The 20,610-nt window shown below is 41.0% G+C and overlaps 1 long non-coding RNA gene across 1 annotated transcript in view; it reads left to right on the forward strand.

Moving 5' to 3' along the window:
• Nucleotides 1–20,610, forward strand: part of LOC120375035 — a 42,797-nt gene that overhangs the window by 575 nt on the left and 21,612 nt on the right. The gene's annotated exons all lie outside the window — the stretch shown is intronic.

The raw sequence follows: 20,610 nt of genomic DNA on the forward strand, positions 1-20,610 counted from the left end.
CATTTGGGAAATGAATGCATGTTATTTAAAACCTCTTTATGTGCATCTGCTACTTGTCAACTTGTGATCTTCTGATCCTTGAATATTTGGCAACCCTGTGATTTGTGATAATGGAATTACAAAAAAAAAGTGATCAACAAAGACAGCACATTATAAATGTGCAAAGCAAAACTTAAGATGTTTGAAGAAAAATGAGCTTTAGGAAGGAGGTAATGGTATTGAAGAAATATTTGAACAGTGCAAGCCTTTGGAAAGAACCACATATCTTTAAATATGCAGTCAAATGTAAACATACCTGAGCCAGATCCTCAGATGCTGTAAATTACTGTAGCTCCATTGACATCAATGAAGCTATGCTGATTTATATCAGCTAAGGATCTGTCTCACGTACAAAAAAATAATTTTCTTTACCTCTCTGTTTTAAAGTGAGTTTAGTATTTTCTAACACTTGTTCATAAATGTCAAACTAGGATCAGTTCCAGTCCCCAGGGGATATTTGTGCAAATCGCACAAAATCGCTGCAGTCTAGATCCTCAAAAATCAATGGGAGTTAGGCATCTAAATACCGTTGCAGACCTGATAATCTGCTCCAGAGAGATCCGCTGCTAGAATAGCTGGGTGGTTGTGCAGGTGAGAATAGGCCTGAGTGGTGTCGAAGTAACCAATGAAAACAATAGTGATGGTATAATGATTGAATAATGGAGCACAGGGCAGTACAGTAAGAAATCAGTGGAGTGAGTAAACAGCTGAACGCCATGTAATAATCACTGTGATTTTGCAGCGGTTTGTCTTTAACACAATGGAGAGACATGGTCTGCTGATTAAAGCACAAATGTGAAAGTCAAGTGATATGAGTTTTAATGCTGGCACTGCCCCAGACTTACTGCATGACCTTGGTAAAGCCACTTAACCTTTCTGTGGCTTGATGTTTCCATCTGTAAAGGGAGGATAATAAAGAATTGATGCGAGTTTTAATTCATGAAGGTTTGCAAGGTGCTTTGAGATCCTCTGATGGGAAAACTGTCTTGAGAAGAGCAAATTACTGGGACCCAATCCTCAGCTGGTGTAAATCAACATCATTGCACTGAAATCAATGGATTTACCCTAGCTGGAGCAAAGCAGATTTACAATTTAAGGATCTGCCCCTTTATATTTTCGGGGAGCTAGGAAATTGCCACCTCACTTTCAGGAAAGATTCTTCCTGGGAGCACATTGATACTAGTAGAGGACCCCAAGTTTATGCTGTATGTCCCCGGCTATGAGGCATATTAAAGGTAAACTGCAGTACAATGTCAAAATATCTGAAAGATTGCCTAGAACTGCTAGCTCTTGTGTGGAAAAAGTGGAAAGCAAGTTAGAAGTCTTGTGTTACCTTTCATTTTGCTGGCAAGGACAGAGTTAAATTGGTGTAACCCTCACTGTGGAGGCTGTTCTAGTGAGATAAAAGTGAGAACATCTGTACAGCTTCTGTTGGTAAATTTACAGAACTGATAGAGTCAAATTAGTGCAAAACTTGCACACAGATCAGCCCGAAGACTTTAGCATGTTAAAACGAGTGGACCCTCTTCGTAGGGCTTCTCTATATACAAACTGGAGCCAATTAAATTAAACCAGTATAGTTAAATTTTGGAATCCCCTGTGCAACTCTTTGTGTTATATTATATTGTTATACACATTAAAGGGGCAAGGTCAACCAATAATAACCAAGTTTAAATTATTTTAAGAGAGTCCACACACAAAATTGAACTGATTTGTGCATAGACCATGCCTTAGCTTCCAAACGCTCTACTGTCATATTACACGATAGACTGAGGTGCTGATTATGCCACAGATAATGTGTTTGTTAATGATCAAGTTAATGTTAAAAGCCATTACTGTGCATTGACATAATTCTTGGAACATTATGCCAGAGAAACGCACCTTTTGTGAAGCAACAAAATGACAAAATTGAAATGTTAAAAGTTGAGTGTCTGAATTGAGCGTCTGTGAAATCATTTAGACAAGATCATTGTTGTTGCTATTGTAAAAGAGCTAGAGAGTGACAGAATGAGCGAGAGCGAGAAGAACACCACACACTGGAGTATTTTTCCTGGAGGAAGATGAAAGGTAAACAGGATTCCTACTTAGCTATTCCCTCACTCCAACCTGGATGGTCTTCACCTAACAACAGAGCACCCTCCTCTGGCAGCTTGCCAAAGATGAAAGCCTGCATGGAGGTGTCTGGAGCCTGGAAACTTTTAAGCAAGGCAGGGAAAGGACTCACTGCAGCATATCCCTATATGTTGCTCTAATACAGGGGCAACAAACTTTGCCTAACTAAAGGCCACTTGCCTGAAACTCTAGGCAGATGCACCTACCTTACATAAAACAAGTAAAGGGGTGGCTATCAGAGACTACAGACCCAGTGGGCAATGCTCCAGGTTGGTCTGAGCAGCTAAGATTGCACGCTGAGACCTGTGGTGTTCACAAGCTGCCCTTTATATTAAAGTTGAGGGGAGCCATAGGTCACATTATAAAACTCCACGAGCCACATGCTACCCATGGGCCTCACTTTGCCCATCCTTGCTTTAATAAAACAAAAAAGAACACAGAATTGCACTAATGGCTTAGCCAACAGACAGACTGTTAAACGCCTGCAGTGGAGGGACACTTTACTGAGCAATATACTATACAACAAGCTTGTGTTAAAACATTGACCCACAACATTTGGTCCATAAAAATAGTTACATTCGCAGAGACTCCTGCCAGTGATAGTTTTAATGCAGGATCTGTGTCATGGTGTAAAATAAACAACTTCCGACAATACAGTAAATAGACAAAAGCAACAGCAGAAATCTTTCCTTATAAAACAATGAGCATACAAACAACTACTATTAAATAATGTCGTTAAACCAAAAAAGCACAATGGCACAGTTTGAATGTAGAAAAATAACGTAAGTCCTTTGACATGTCAGTACAACTGGGCACCTATCAAGTTCTTGTGCTGGTGCCCATTCATGGAAAAATATTGAAGGACATAGATTGCATGATGTTTCTACTGTGCAGTTGCAATCAGACATGGGTTTGTGCTGTGCCAAAATTTGAATATTATTGTAATGGAGCTTTTGTTTGTAAATTTTTACATGTCTTTAAAAAAATTGTGCAGCACAGAAATATTGTTGAAAAGTCATTAAATTTCCCGCAGTGTTATAATAAGATCAGATCCATTTTCTGCCAATGAGTTTGGCTGTGTTAACAGCAACAAGATCCAATATAATTAGTGACAGGCAAACTCAGTCTGTAATATTCACTCCATCTCAAACCATTTATTTTTGTATTCAGGTCTGGAGGAATTAATACAAGGTCATTGTGCCCACTCTCATTTTCCCTCTCCTGAACTCACAACACTTCTTCCCTCCAACCCTTCAATAGACTTTGAAGACTTCACCACTCTTCCTCTTTGCAACCCTCTAAATGGCCTGCAAATTTCTCTGATAGAATTCTAATTATCTCCCTATAACTCTCCAGTAAGCCCTGGCACCTCCGCCCAAGATCATTCAGTGTGTTCCCTGCCACCTGTAACCCTCCAATTCAGAATGTCCTGCTCTGGGTTCACTAGTCCCACATGCTATGGGATCTGAATTTGCAGTCTGAGCACATAACTAAAAAGTGCATGAAATTGGAATTCAGCAGGGCCAGGGCCAATGTGTAGATTCCTAGTAATGCTAGGTCCTGTGTGAGATCTACACTGAGGGGATGGGAGTTTCAAGGATAGGAATCTATTTGTAGGTCACAAATTGGGAGAAAGATAGGACGTATACATCTGTCTTATCTATTCTTGTCTAATATGACCACCAGTATAGTATCAAATTACCATATAGACAATTAAGCAAAACATGAGTTCATGCAGAGTGGACCATACTCTCTTCCACTTTTTTATGTTATGCAGCTTTCTGATGTGTTTGATTTTTATCTTCCAGGAGAAGCATTGTTGGTCCATCCTGCTATCTTAATTGTAGAGGGAAGTCCTGAGCAGGGTGATATGCTTTGCATTTTGCCCTAAAAATATGAAAAGTTGAGATGCATCCTCTTCTCTGGAAGTGTGAGACTCTACAGCCACAGGAAGTCCCCAGCATCCACTCCTGAGGGTCTGATCAGGACCATCAGACATAATCATAGACTCATAGGACTGGAAGGGACCTTGAGAGGTCATCTAGTTCAGTGCCCTGTACTCATGGCAGGACTAAGTATTATCTAAACCATCCCTGACAGGTATTTATCTAACCTGTGCTTAAAAATCTCCAATGATGGAGATTCTACAACCTCCCTAGGCAATTTATTCCAGTGCTTAACCACCCTGACAGGAAGATTTTCCTAACAGATTCAGCTGCTGCTATGGGGCATATAGAGAGGGGTAGAGGCTATGGAGGCTTTAAAGATGAGAACCAGGATCACATAGCTGGATGTCAAAGTGAGATGCACCAACCTGATGTGTTTTCAATGGTTTGACCCACCTACGTAGAGGTGAGCTGCTGCATATTGGCCACAAAGAAGCTGCATCTGGCCCTTCATAGATATTCACTGCAGTATGTTAGAACAGAAGGGAAGAAAGCATGTATCACCGTCTGAATATGAAAAGAAAAGTTTCAATCTCCTGACTAGTATAGATGGAAAAAGTCATGTCTGGCCAATACCATCAACAGAGTGTCTAGGAGCAGTGATGTGTCCAGCAAGGGCCCAAGGAAGTGAACTACCATGACAATCTTAGGGCAGCTGGACTCTGCAGAAGGTGAGATTATGGCTCCTTCCAGTATCTAAAAGAGTTTTCCCATTCCTGCCAGCATCATTTCCATTTTACCTGAGTTGAGCTGGAGCCATCTAGGTTTTTGGGTGTTTTCTGGTCCGTAAGATAGTTCCGTGAGATAGTAATGCAGAGCAAGATCTATCTTAGAAGAATAGATGAAGCTTGCTTAGTTCTGCTCTGCTCTGCTCAGCCCTGAAATGCCTGTAAGCAAGTCAGATGCAAGTAATTATCAATGGTGTCAAAAACTACTGTGATATCTAGCAATATTAGAATGGACATTTGTCCCCTCTCCATGGTATTGAGGAGACTTTCAAGCGCTTCAGCTAGGAGAGTTCTTGTATCATATCCCAGCCTGAAGTCTGACTGGCAAAGGTCAAGGATATTGGAAGAAGGCAAGTGCTCCTTAAGTCTGAGTAAGGCCATCTTTTCAATAGCTGTATCAATAGGGAAAATTAGTGAGAGGGTAGCTAGACCATTTGTGTAAAGAGAGCTGATGCTCTAGAAACCTATGATCGTTCCGGGGACTGATAAGATACCATATTTGAAGGAGGAAACTAAAGGGAAGATGGAGAGCTACCCTGCAGAGTTGTGGACACAGAGGATTGTGAAGATGGGGAAAACCAGTGGCTATTGCTGGCTTGGAAAGGCTCTGGGAAGGAGAGCCTTAACATGCTGAGTAAGCATCCAAAGTAAGCCTCTAAAACTGTATTTTGTTGTTGGGTTTGTCCATCACAGTGGCCTCAAATCCTGGGTCCGTTCAAATGTTGAGGAAAAAGCAGTAACTGCTCATCCATATTGCCCTATTTAATGTACTGTATGGGAGTGCCCTCTTCCAACCCTCCGCTTCCCTCCCTCCTCCCATTTTTTTTTTGAAAGGACAAAATGTTTGTTTCTGAGCAGTAATAAAAAGGATTAGAAACCTCATAAAATCTCTTACATGTAAATACAAGCAAACCAAACAATGGGAACACCCCATCCCCATCCCACAAACAGCGTATTGATTGGGATCAGCTTTTATCCAAACAAATATCCCTCCTGATAGAAGGGACCTATGCTTTGTGTTTCCGCCCAAAGGGAATTTCAGGCCTAAAAAATAGGGCTTTCTAAAGGACAGTGCAGATGCAGCCTTAACTACAGTAGAGCTTTATGAATGGGGCACTCTAATAAGTACTACAACTAGTCATCACATCAGAGTTACAGTGCAAAGTATGTCTGTGCACAGGTCACTGCTTTTTATGAACACGTTCCAACATCTTCTAACAAATAGGAAAAGTAGCCCATTTTGACCTTTGAAGCCTGTTGCAAAGTCATTGCTGAGATATTATTTGAGTAGCTTGAAGTAGAATAATGTTCAACTCAGCTTCCTGGAGCTGCATTTGAAATGCAATTAATTGACTGCTGTTAGTTGTCAATTAACATTTATTATCAATTAGTTCATCAAATTGATTAGTTGGCAGGACCTTAAAGCCTAAATGCACTCCTTTCCATTATAAATATGTCTATAAGAGTAAAAGCTACTCACTAATTGATGTCAAACTGAAATTGCTTATGTTGGTCAAGAGACGAAGCACATTGTGTTTTTTAAATCCATATTAAATGAATTTTGCAGAAAATACATTAGTGTCACATTTTAAAAAAACCCACTATATCTTTGGTGCACGTGAGTTTTCAAGTGAATTTTTTTAAAGTCATTAGGATATGTAGCCCAGTATGAGAATTGTAGGTAGGAAAAGGTTTTTTTCTGATCCAAAAAGGTGACACTTCTAATTTAACTGGTATAAATTTTACTTCACTAGCTTACCTTTCAAAATGGCGTGTGGAATAAATATGTGACACGAAAGCAGTTCAGACTTAGCAGATTTCCCATGAAATTATTTACATTTCCTCCCCTACACTCCCCCCTCCTGCCCCTACAGGTTTGTCCAGGGTTCAGAAAGGCAGTTCTTCCACCACAGGCTCTAATCAGGATTACTAAAGAGGGTCTCTTTGTTCTTGAAATCTGGATAGTGATTCCAAGCTGAGTGCTGTCTCAAAAAAAAAAAAAAAAGGGGGGGGGAAAGGTGCAGAGGTTGTGGGGGGAGTGAATATTAAGGGAATTCTTTTCAGTTTCTTATTTTTATAGGCCATTATGCTGTTCATTCAGGAAATATGTTCTGTGAGATCCTTATTATGGGGGCAGGGGAGAGAGCGATATCAGAGGGACTTTTACAGGAGCCACCGTTGTTTGAAGTGTAAGCTTAAGTGGAGTTGTTGCAACGGCTGCTGCAATTGACTCTCACCTCCCTGCAGCCTAGGGCTGAGGAGCAGATAAAATTGTGAAGAGTATCTCTTAACTTCTTACACACACAAAATACCTGAGAGGGGCTCTTCACTTTCATTGCCTTTGTGCAACATGATTATTCCTGCTTCCCCCCAAACTGTGACCTAAATATGGCTGAAAGACACAACATGTGACCTGCTTAGTGCTGCCTGTCATGGCCTGAAGCCACAGCAGGAACTCTATTAGTGGGAACAGCACAGATGCTACCAGATGGCCAACATATTGTCCAGAGATGACCCATGTATAATTGCAGAAAGTTCAATACATTCAGGTTTTGAATTTAATTGCATTGACCACCTTAGCTACTGCTGCTATATGATTTAATTTATTTAAGGTGGATACTTACTTTGAGAGAGAGAGAGAGAAATCCGCATGCTTTTAACTTCACAGATTTTCTATTCCACACAATGTAACAGCCCAAACTCTCTATTTACAGCTGTGCCAAACTGAATTCAGGTAGTCAAGGAACGATGGAGACTTGCCCTTTCACTTTCTGCGATTGATTTAGATAAGATACTTGGAATCAAATTCAGCAGACTTTACTCAGGCAATAACCCACTGAAGTCAATGAAACCAAACAATGTGAAACACTATTGAAGTACATGAGAATTTTGCTCAAGTAAAGATTGCAGAATGGAATCCTTGATTTTTAACTTAAGCAGCTATATTATTAGAGAGAAAGGGTAGTCTTGTTAAGACACTGGACTGGGATTCAGGAAATTAGGGTTCAGTTCCCTTCTTTCCCACAAAATTTGTGACCTTGGGCAAGTTACTTAATCTCTCTGGGCCTGATCCAAAGTGCAGCAGGTTTTAGATCAGGCCCTACGTGACTCATCTCCTCTCAGCTTCTGTCTGTCTAGTCTATTTAGATTGTAAACTAACAATAATGGAGGGCTGTCCTTTAAGAGGTGCATGTACAACATCTAGTGTAATGGGTCCCACTCTAGGTTCCTCTGGGTACATCTTACCCTGGAGTATGTCACATTGTATCACATTACACATCCTTGTATTCAGTCTTATTGGTGATTCACTGGGTGTCAGTCAGGACACTGGCAAACGCAGCCAATGTGAATCATCGTTAGATGACTTAATATTCACATTATTTTTTGTTTCATGTAATAAAGAGATCAGCTGAGACTTGGGAATGGGTCCAACCCACAAAGCTCAGATCCGCATCCAAACTTTCACGTGGTATTTGGAACTGGGATTTTGTTTTGCCCCACTGTAGAAAAGTCTAGCTCCAGATCCCACTCTGCCGCTAAATGTAGTGGTGATGTCTTCAGGTTCTGGTGTGGCCTCATCCCTACCAAGAATATGACAGTAATTTCCCTTATGCATAATAATCAAACTTGCAGTTACCATGCTTTCAGAAACTTTTTAGTTTATGGAAAAACTGAATTTTTTTCACTTAAGAAACAATGAAGTGTTGTTTCAGTTTTTTTTTTTTTGTGGATGTTGCTCTTTTTTTCATGCTGTCACTAATCAAATGTAATCACCACGGCATATGTTATTGATTTTGTAATTGCTTCTTGAATGGTTTGGGCCCCAAGACTGTTGCACTGTGTGAGGATGTCATTTGGGTTATATGTAGGCTAATGGATGACTTATTTTATTAGGAAAACCCTCCAACGTACTGTATGTTTTGGATAGTTAAATACCAAAGACCTTCTATCAGAAGGCCCAGTTTCTTGTCTCATACCCTTTGATGTGAACAGATAGCACTCTTTCATTTGAAAAGCCTATCCTCTATTGTACTGTCTTTTAACAGTACTGTAAAATAATGTCATAAAGGCTGTGGCTCTTCTCATACTGTAGTTCTAAAGTCCTACAAATATAATTCATGGTTTAGTGTCTAGATCCTGCAGTCACAGATGCCCTACAAATTCCTAAAATAGACATAGGGCATATCTGTGCTGCAATGTAAGCGCAGGCCCAAGCCTAACTCCCTTTCTGTCTACACATAAATTGCAATAACCCAGGGGTTGGACCCAGGGTCCTAGGACCCCATGGATGTGGAGAGTCTGAGCCGGGGTCAAGCCAGGACCCAGGGTTCAAGCCATATTGCTTTGCAGTGTAAACATTGCCCCACCGGACTCAGCCTCTGAGTCTACACTTGAATAAAACACCCGTGCCTGGCCTATGTCAGCTGACTTGGACTTGTGAGCTCAGGCGTGGGGCTATAAAATTGCAAAATAGACATTGGGATTGTGGCTGGAGCCTGGTCTCTGGGACCAGCCCCTCTCATGGGGTCTCCAGAGCCTGGACTCTAGCCCAAACCAGAACATCTAAACTGCAATTTTATAGCCTCACAGCCCGAGCCCCAGGAGCCAGAGTCAGCTCACATGGGCCATCCACGGGTGTTTTCTTGCAGACATACAATTGGAATCCATCAATCCCCCAGGCCTACTTTCTTTGTCCTCTAGACAGTGAAGTTTGATGGACAGTCAATTTTTTTCCACATTGCGTCACAAACAAATGACTAGTATGGCCACTTTTTGGGAAGGATCTAGGAAGTCTGGGAATGGGTAGTTGGACTTGGGCCTGCATAATCCAATGTAGACACTGGAGCCCTATGTTGTGACCCAGGATTCAACAATTCCTAATTTGGAGCTGTAAATGAGTGTAGACACTCAAGCCTTAGGTTAACAAACTCAGGGTCTGCTAACTTGAGTTCTAGTAACCCTGGGCTTACATTGCAGTGTAGACATACTCATAGAGCCCTAGCTTCTATAGACTGGCTAAGCAGCACTTTGTGTATATCTGGAGATAGGGCAAAAGTTCCCCTGGTCCCGCTTAGATCAGCCCTGGTGGCTGATCTATTTATACCAGTTACCAATAGTCCAATGTGCATGGGATCGGGAACAAGGAGGAGGAGAGGTGAAGGAGCTGCAAAAATAGTCCTACACCACTGAGAATTGTCATATGCAGAGGGAATCCTCTGGTTAGCTAGGATGGAATTCAGCCTGCTTTGCATCACCTGCCAAGAAAAAAGCAGCCTTGCTACTCTGGAAAATTTAGCCCACGGTTTGAGATATAGCTCAAAATATTTTAACATGAGGGATTCACCTCTTGAACACACAGGCCATATTCTCCAAAGGTATAAATTAGCAGCATTCTTTTACCTTCCATAGAGCTATGCTTATTTACACCTGCTGGGTATCTGTCTCATTCTGTTTTCCTTTCTTTAAGGTCTTGATTAAAAAATGCAATCAGTTGGAATCTCCTCATTGATCACAGTTGCTTTTGGATCAGGCCCTGAGGATCCATCTTATTGGATTCAATTAACAGAATAAGCTCTAAAATATTTCAAGAAATTATGTTGGCATAGCTCTATTGATTAAGAAGCTATGCTGATTTACACCAGCTGAGCATTTGGCCTGTGTGTGTGTGTGTGTGTCTGTGTGTGATTTGTACTTGTGTAAATCCAGAGTAACACTTGGAATCAGTAGACTTCCTTTTGGTTTACACTGAGGTAACTGGAAACAGAATTTGACTTTCACACTTTTCTACTTTTCAATGATCAGTTATATGTTTTTTATTCTTTAAATCACAGTTAGAGGGGAAATATCCTTATTAGAAAAGATCACTTTTAAAAAGCAGAAAGGCATCTGCTTTCTAGAGCTATTTGCACCCCCAAAACTTGCTCTTTATTCATAACTCTCATTTAGCTAAAGCTGAAACAACCAAATGAAATTAATTGCTCTTGAAGTTGGATATCACCTTTTTGAGCTTTATGAGCCTACTCTTCTGAAATTAGAAATTGCTTGTGTGGAATGTTTCTAGCTAAACTGCTTCCTGCAATCACAACTTTTAGTCAGATAAGTGCTTTGTAAACATAATTTGTGTAAGCAGCAGTGATATCCAGTGGCCGATAGACTGATCCCAAGTGGATCTTGCCCTATTATGGAATCATTCTGTCCAGATCTTCTTTTACTTAACTATGATTGTCTGAATCATTGAGTTAGCTAAATATAAATAAATGTGTTGAACTGCACTTTTCCTCAGACCGTATGCCAGCTCAAAATGCTCTCAATTTAAGTTCCAAAAGAAGTTGTGAACACCTGCAAATATTAAAGATCAGATTTTAGGTTAATGTCTTTAATGTAGGGTGACCAGACAGCAAATGTGAAAAACTGGGACCGGGGCGGGGGGAGGGTAATAGGAGCCTATATAAGAAAGAGACCCAAAAATCAGGCCTGTCCCTATAAAATCAGGACACCTGGTTACCCTACTTTAATGAAAAAAATCTATGTTCAAAATTTCTAATTTGGGATGCTGAAGATAGCCTCCTAAATAACTTCAGTGGGAGAAAAACAGATTATGATGCCCAAGTATAGATTATGGGGCCTAACTTTAGGTATCTATGTTTGGAAATTTTGGCCTAATTCTACAGGGTCCACAGAGCAGAAAAACTTTAAGTGAAGCTTTGGAACGCTGACATTGCATGTAGTTTTTTAACCTTCGCTTCAAACTTTGCAGGCTACGGTCCTGATTCTGAGTGAATCAATGGGACTACGTATGTGCATAAGGACTCCTCATGTGAGTAAATGTTTGCTGGTGAAGGCCCTAAGCACAGCTCTAATCGTGTGGAAGACTATTCAACTCAGGGATCGGCAACTTTTGGCACGCGGCTCGCCAGGGTAAGCACCTTTGCGGGCCTGGCCGGTTTGTTTACCTGCCATGTCAGCAGTTTCAGCCGATCGCGGCTCCCACTGGCTGCGGGTCGCCGCTCTAGGCCAATGGGGGCTACGGGAAGCGGAGGCCAATACATACCTCATCCCACGCCGCTTCCCGCACCCCCCATTGGCCTGGAGCAGTAAACCACAGCCAGGGGGAGCCGCGATTGGCCAAAACTGCTGATGCAGCAGGTAAACAAACTGGCCCGGCCCACCAGGGTGCTTACCCTGGCGAGCCACATGCCAAAGGTTGCCAATCCCTGATTTAACTTGTAAAACCTATCAAGACTAGTTTGTACCAAATGTGTGCTTATTTCACGCATACACCTTTTTAACAAAGGATGGAATGGTCCACCTTAATTTTAGATAGGTAGTAGTTGCAATTATGTCAGCTACTTAAATTTATTTGCAGGCAGTCAATTCATATTGATCATAACTCGACCTTACAATGACCTTGAGCAAAGGTACTCCACGGCTGTTATAAATATTGTGATCAATACTGGAGTGCAACTGACTACACCTAGTTACTGATAAATGAAGTAAAAAAGTACACTATTTTCAGAAACAAAGATAACAACTGCTCATTTAGTCAACTGTTTGCAAAGGTTTAATATTGATACATGAAGCTATAATGACATTCTTGGGCACTTTTAAATTGTGGAAAACAACAGGAAGCAGAGCCAGTGTAGCATATTAAGGCAAAAGAATCATTACTTCCCAACTTCAAATAAGAAATTTCATGATATTTATTACAACAATGCAGATAACAAATACATTCACTTAGCAGTACTTGTCGGAGATGGCTTGTATCAAACTACTTCTTTTCTTTATGTGTGAGCCTGGTCTAGTGAAATAAAACACCATATTACTGTACATGGAACAAAGACTTTAGTACCACTTATTTTACTCTAGTGCCACTCTCTTTTGCACATTTGTGCCTGAATTAAATTGCACATCCCCAGGTATAACTAACTGTAATCATGAGGAAGAGATCATTTTGGTCTCAGCACATCTGCTACATGTTGATACATTTCTCTACACTGACTAAAGTTAAAAGGAAGGATGTTAGAGAAGTTTTCCCCAGTTGTTCCTTTCACTTTGTTCAGAATTCCACTGAGCAATGCACTGGCAACTTAAACTGAGACAAAATAGAAGTCCATGGGCAAAATGGTAACAGAGTCTGTTGCTAACGGAGAGACCTGAGCACAGGAGCTGACCTTCTAGACACTGCATCCAACTGTCAAATTCTGTCTGGGGAGACATTTATTTTGAACAAGGTAGACCTGCTTCTCCCCCAAATCCACTGGTATCTTCCTCAGACAGGCTGCTGTCACTACGACTGATGCCTGGCTCTGAGATGCTAAATGCACTGGATACTCTGGGGCATCACAGCTGTAGGATGAAGTGAGAGAACTGTAGCACTTACAGCAGCAGGATTGCAGGAGCATTTCTTTGTCCCCATCAACTACCCTGATAAGCCACGGAAGTTTTCTTTTCCTTCCATGCTTTTTGCAGTTCAACTTGTATTTAAACCCATTTTATAGTTACACCACAGGGTTTTTGGAAATAGATTTTTACATCTGTGACATACTTTACTGAAGGCATTAATTAAATGGTGAGAGATGGTTAACGCTCCTGAAATCAGAAACAGGAGGCAAAACATTCTCCAGATCCAGACCTCCCATCGACCTCTCCACTGCTTAAATGTTTTCCCCACACATTTACTTTTCTCTCTTGATCCTTGGAGTTGATCTGATCCTATTTCCTACGCCCTAGACACTAGACTTTTTTGCATGTTTCCGTTTTCTTTTTTCTTACAGTCACGTCCCTCTCCCACCTCCCTTTAGATCTTACACTCCAGTGAAGCTATTTATTAATAAACCTGTGTTTTCAGAACAGCAGTACATCAATAAATGACCGAGTGGTTCAGTTAGTCAGCATTCTGGGAAATCCTTTGCTGTATTGAAGAACTGTAAATCTCCATTATTGCTTCCCATAGCACAAATAAAGAACACCCTCTTACCTTCATGACATCCTTTTTGTTAATTTTTTAAGGGTGAATGTGTATGTTCATTATAGCTAAGAGGCTGAAATGCTTAGTGTTTGGACAGGACGGATGCCAGTTTCTGATCTGCAACTGAAGATATTGTATTTTTTTTCAGGTAACTGTTCAATGTAAGTCAAACACAACTGAATTAAGGTATGGATGGGTAAATGGATTTGATTAAAATATAAGCAACCCCCTCTTTTGCCTCCTCCTCCACACCTGGATTTTGTTCATTCCTGGAGGGAGGGATCTTATGTGCACCAAGATTTTACAATTCTTGGTGAGACCCCTCCTTTTATATTTCAGAATGGTAATGTTGTGAGACATCTCCCCACAGTACAGGCATTATAGGATCCTGTTATAGAAGACGAATGAGTTCATTTGCATGAAAAGAAGACTTACACAGAGGAGGGAAGTGGGGTCACTTGGACCTCTCTGTAACGTAGGTTAGAGAAGATCTGGCGTATGTTGAGAAGATGTCTTTGTTTGGGGAAGGAGAGATTGGGGTGGTGGTGGTGGAAATTCCAAAATGTTCAGATGAGATGAATATCTAGACTTTGGGTTCTTATTCAAAGTGAACCCAAACTTGGAAGCTTTTGAGATTTAGGAGGTATATGATCTGTTACTTTGTGAAAGCACATTCTATCCACATTGTAATTGCCTTACTGGAGTCATTATGGTATATTGCACTCATTTTACTATCAAACTGAGTTGTATTTCATCACGTTCAGAACTGGCAGGATGGAGACATGGCTGACATGCTGCCTGTAACTAATGCAATGAGACACAGTATCCAAAACAAATACCTGCTTTTGCTAAGTCTCAATTAGCTAGAAGTGTAGTTTGACATTTCTATGGAGACTTTGAACCCACAGGTAATTGTCCAATTGTACTTGTCCAATATTCTGCCAGCAGGCTCTGTCTTGATAAGGACAGACCCCTTTCTGTTTCACTGAGAAGACATTCAAACTGAGTGAGCTTTAAATTACCTTTGCTCACTTCAGGCTTTATAAGCAGGTGGGAAAACCTACTCAGTCCAGTTGTTTCACCAAATCTATGAGATTTGAGGTCCTTAGATCCCACTGAAATAAATAATAAAAGAAATCCAATACCAAAGGCATGTAGAAATCCAAAAATAAAATACGGCATATTTTTAGTTACTCTTTGAAAATTTGCACAAGAATGAAGAAATCCCCTGTTCAGATTATTGCAAGAGTGGGCTTTCCAACCTACTGAAAAAACTGAGATGTATTAGAGATGGTGAAATTACAAAAGCAATAACTTTGCCATATTAATTAATCCTGAATTACAGCAGAATTTTTATAAGTGCATATGACATCCATAGTATGCCAAATTAATTCTTTACGATCATAGCTATTGCAATCAATACTAAATGAATTCATAATGATAAGATACTTTAAATAAAGAGTTACCACAAAAACAATAAAAAGGTCATCACCACCAAAGCTATAGCATACTAATAAAGTATGGGTGATAGCTATGAGAATCAATGGCAAACCGTTATTTATCCCTAAATTTACCCCCTAGTTTACCCCCAAAACTCACACAATCCCTTTCCTTTACTTAGTAATTCCATTACTGTGCAACAGCATCTTCTTTTGGAGCCAGTGTCTACTGGATAGACAATAAGTGATATGGTTGATATGAGTAGTACAGCTGACTCCCGGGTGAGGAACTTAGAGAATATAAATACGAAGTCTAAGAGATGGTCTACACTAGAAGATTAAGTCAATCCTGCCACTTCACTCAGGGATGTGAAAAATCTATACCTCTGATCGACATAATTAAGCTGAACTTGTCCCTGGTTTAGATCTCACTAGGTTGGTGGAAGAATTTTTCCATCGACCTAGCTACTGCCCCTCTGGGAGGTTGATTACCTACTTTGGTGGGATAGCCTCTCCTCTCAGCATAGGTAGCATCTACAATGAAGCTCTACAGCACTCCAGCTATGCCGCTGTAGCATTTCGGATGTAGACAAGCCCTAATTCTAGGAGGTCCCTGGGAAATAGCACCAGTATTCCAATGAATCTGTTAAGAGCAAATGTAAAGAGCAGTGAAAGGAAGCCATTAGCACTGCATATCACCACCACTACTGTTACGTGACCTGGCTTTGGTGCCTAACTCCCTGTGAGTGGGGCTTACCCCAAACCCCAGACCTTGGATTTCCTCCTGAGTAACTTAGATAGCTCAGTACTCAAATTGCTGGTTTATTATATGAATCCCATTCTTAGGTGCCCAACTCTTTCCATGCATTGCATAAGGAGCTGGGCACTTAACTCAGGGCTGTGGATTCTACTGGGCAACCTAAAATTAGGTTTTGCAACACTGAGTCAAGTCCCCTTTGTGGATTTAGCCCTTCATGGCTCCATTGTGTTGCATACTATAGGCACTTGGAACTTCATAGCAACACCAAGGATATTATTATTATTCATAAAGCACCCAAATGTGTGTTGGGCACTTTTTGGTCATAAAATATGAAAGGTCCTTCCTCAAGATTTAACTCTAAATGGATAGTGCACGGACAAAGGAGTGGGGAAGAAATCAATATTTGTTTTTTATATTATAGGCAGGAGAGGTAGTGATGCCTATTAAGAAAGTTGCCCAACATTTTCTATTATAAGACTCCTTTTTCAATTGCTCATGACTTTGGCAAACTTGAGCCATTTAGGCTGATAATTTCTATTCCCTATGTCCTCTTTAGGCTGACTTTATTTTATTTTCTGGAAAATTTCAGCTATATAAGTTCAGCAGTTCCCAATACCCATGTTATGGGAGGAAAGAAATTATTTTCCCTTTGTTTAGAAATTTTGACAACCATTTAACAGAGAAGCTGTAGTGCCTCCATGCTTTGGAACATGACATTTGGTGCACCCTGGTGTCAGGGATGTAACTTTGCCACCTCAGAAAATCTGCCTAAATTTGGGCATATTTTGAGCCTCTGAAATGTGCAGTTTGCACATGCTCTGTAGAAACTTGTTAAAGTTTGGCAGCTAAATTTTCCAGAGTTTCCATCAGCCCCAAGCATGGCTACAGGGACTGAACAGCACTTTTCCTGAAGTTGCTCCTCTTTGCTGCCGGCGGCTGTTGTAGCACCAGGCGCAGAGACAGAGAGCAGGGAAACTGTCTTTCCTATGCAATCAGTGTTTCCCCTGCTGGTAGCCAGGCAACATGGAGGAGAGGAGGAAGAGGAGGAAGCAACCTGACTGGAATACAGACGGGTGAGGAGAAGAGGGTGGGGGAATGGGAAGAGGAATGGGCTTGAGGAGCCAGTGGCAAGAGACCTGGGGGACCTGAAATAGAAGCAGAGGAGAAATAGAGGGGCAGGGGCCAGGACAGGAGCTGGGGAGGGGAGGTTAGGAGCAGGGACCTGGAAGTGCAGACAGGGAGTAGGGTAGCAGCTGGGGGAGAGGGGTTTGAGCTGGTTGGGGGGCAGATAGTAGCAGTGTTGGGAGAATGAGGGCAGGAGGAGAGGAGGAAAGAAGAGAGGGGCTGGGCAGGAACCAGGGAGGGCAAGGACAGGAGCTGGGCAGTGGGGTCAGGCCAGCAGCAGAGGGAGCACTGCTCTGAACACTTCAAGTGGAATGAAAAAGTACTCTCAAAACCAGACCCTGGCATCTTTAGTTAGGCACCAAAAATTAGTTGACACTTTTGATGATTTTGACCTTGATCTCTGCATCAGTTCCTCATTTGTAAAATGAAGATAAAACCTCCCTCTTCACTTTGCAGGGGTGTTGTGAAGCTGAATGAGTTGATGTAAAGCACTAAGATACTACAATGGGAGCACCATAGGAAAGCCTGAGAGGAAATTAAAAAATCTGTCTTCAGAGTAGTGTGCAGTAAACAGGGCCTGGTGACTCTCAACAAGGATACAACAAAATATTGACTAGCTGTTCATTTAGTGAGCACTGTCCATCCTGTGCACTGAATGAAACAAGGGTCCTGTGGAAAAATACTGTGTGATCATGTGGTTAGACTGTATCATAACTCAGACACACAAAGGGGCTATATTAAGGCTGTATGGGAAACCTTAATTCCACTTTTGAGTGCTAAACTTTACAGCTGTAACATTCTTTTAATGTATTTTTTGAGTGTAATACATAGTGCGATGAGTCATTCCGTGGGCACCCTCTTGAGAATGATCTGGAGGGAAGGAGTTGGAGGCCAGACATCAGTGTCATCCTGGGGGAAGTGGGGACTGAAATCAGCATCTATCCAGTCAGGGGCACTGTGTGATGATTCCAGAATGAAGAGGAAGGGGACATAAGGTTAGACGGGGATCAGGCACAGGAAATGACAGGCAGATGGTTGATGAGTAGCAGCCTGGGATCTGGCTGTGGATAAACAGCCACACAGATAGAGCCTAGGAAAACTGGTTCTCAGATGGGCAGATCTTGTAGGGTGAGGGAAAGAGACTAACCTAGAGCAGGGCTGAGAAAAGGAAAGCTGCCTGCAAAGGTGACATGCATCTGCACTAGGAGAGGTCAACAGGACCTGCTGAGAAGCAGTCATTCCAACCTCTGAGCCAAAGGAATACTGTACATTGCTCTGTACATTAAGCCACTTGGCATCTTTGTACTATATTCTTTATTCATCCATGAAAATAAACAGTCATTGCATATTTGAGAGAAAATGCTTGTTTTAGCTGTCCTGGGTAAAGTTCTATTCTCACCTGTCCTGATGTAATTAAGAAACAACTCTGCTGAAGTCAATGGTGTTACCCAATATTTACACCAGTGTATCTGAGTTCAACATTTGTCCCACTATCTGAAGATCACACACCCAGACAGGACCCCTTGGTTCAGAGTTCTTATGATACAAATGATTTAGGTGGATGGAGGGTCATGATAGGTAAAAACACCCAACATCCTTTTATTCTAGTTGGTATGGTGAAGAGTGAGCCAGATGACGTTAGAGTGGTTTTCAAACATCTCCATTCACTACCAGTATTTGATTAAAGTCTTTTAATTTCATTAGACAAACTGATTTTTCCATGCATTACTCTCTCCTTTTAATATGTAAATTACATGAGAGTTGACTCATTACAATATTTATATGCTTGCTGTCTTCAAATGGACACCAAGCACAAGGCCTCAATCTAGGTTGGGCCTGTTAAGAAGAAACAGGTGTGAGAAAAGATGCTGGGTTTCCACATAAACGCTTCCAAGAGACCTTCCCACCAAAACGTCTGACATTCATCACATTTTATATGTACCCAGACTGCTCTGTGCTGCTTTGTGTTTTACTCAAGGGGTGCCTGCAGCCAAAGCAGATCGGCCTGTGATCTTGTCAGATTTCACAAGTAAGCAGTGTCAGGCCTGGTTAGTACATGAATGAGAGACCTTGAGGGGGGAAAAGAAAACAATATGATGCTGCAGGAACCAGTATTGGTGATTGAATAGGCAGCACTCTTAGGTCTGAGTTGTTATTGAATTGATGCCACAGCATGGTGACAAGGCGCACAGTGCTATTGATTGTACCCACATCTGTATGAGACAACAGAGGTCTGGACTACTTGTGGTCACTAAAGATCGCAAGGCTCTTTTCACAAGTGGTAATCCTGGAGTCCTAGCTAAATTCTTATGCTGGTAACTACATTCTGCCACCTTAATTTCCCTCCTTTCAGTTGGACCCAATATTCTGTATGGCATATACTAGATCCTTGGTGTAGTGTGCTGTTAAATACTTACCTTTCTAATAGCAGACATATTCCACTCCAGAAGTGGCTGCCTTTCATTAATGAGTGATTTGTGTGTATATTTGGCATACAGTCTGTGTCTCTCTGTGTATAAAATATACATGTATATACAAATATGGCTTTCTTATGCAAAGCCTTACTTAGGTGAGTAATGCTTATTCATGTGAATAATTCCATGGACTGGGCCTACACATATGAGTAACAAGTATCTATGTGTACCATAGTAAGTTGTTTTCAGAATCAAGCAAATCAATAAATCTGATAAAGGCCCCGATTCAAAAAGGTACTAAAACAAATGCCAAACTTCAAACATATGAGTAGTTTTATTGATTTCAGTTGCTTACAGTTAGGCACATGCATAAGGACACTTTTGAATCAGGGTCACTATTATTTATTTTTCTCATTAGACTGTATTATTTAAATATCAATTAAACATCACTACCAATATGTTCTAGTTTTAGACTTACTTCATTCGTCATTCACCTGCTATAAAAGCCATGCTACATTTCTTTTACACTTGGTAAGGCAATCTAATGCTGAAGAAATGATAAATCTAAATACTAATATGGAGAGAAAATTCGAAATATTATTGGAAATTCTGTATTTTTCCTAATTTTTGCGTAATTTTGGAGAAAACTAAGCCATTAAAAGGTTTTTGATAAGGAGATGAGAGTTCAGATTTTCAAAACTTCCAGAATTAGAAATGGATTACGTTAGATACACATGTACACATCATCAGATACCTGATAAAATCCACTATAGTGCATGGATAAGCATGATGACTGATTTTATGAGCGACAAGGCACTGCACATCCATGAACATGATTTAGCCCTCAGAGATTCACGCATACTAATATTAAAAAGCTTGAAATCAAAGTAAAATCAAAATCGTGAGGGCCTGCAGTCAAAACACCTCAGGCTGAGATTGCATCATGCATCATAAATGAAGCTAGGTTGTTGCTTGGTTTGCGGACAGCCAATTAAAGTGTAGGTGCTGTGGGAAGTAATGCTGGTTACTATTGTCTACGAAGAATTATTTCCTCTGAGTAGAGCTGGGAGAAATTTTTC

The sequence above is a fragment of the Mauremys reevesii genome, linkage group 11, assembly GCF_016161935.1.
Source record: "Mauremys reevesii isolate NIE-2019 linkage group 11, ASM1616193v1, whole genome shotgun sequence".
In the NCBI taxonomy this organism is placed as follows: domain Eukaryota; kingdom Metazoa; phylum Chordata; order Testudines; family Geoemydidae; genus Mauremys; species Mauremys reevesii.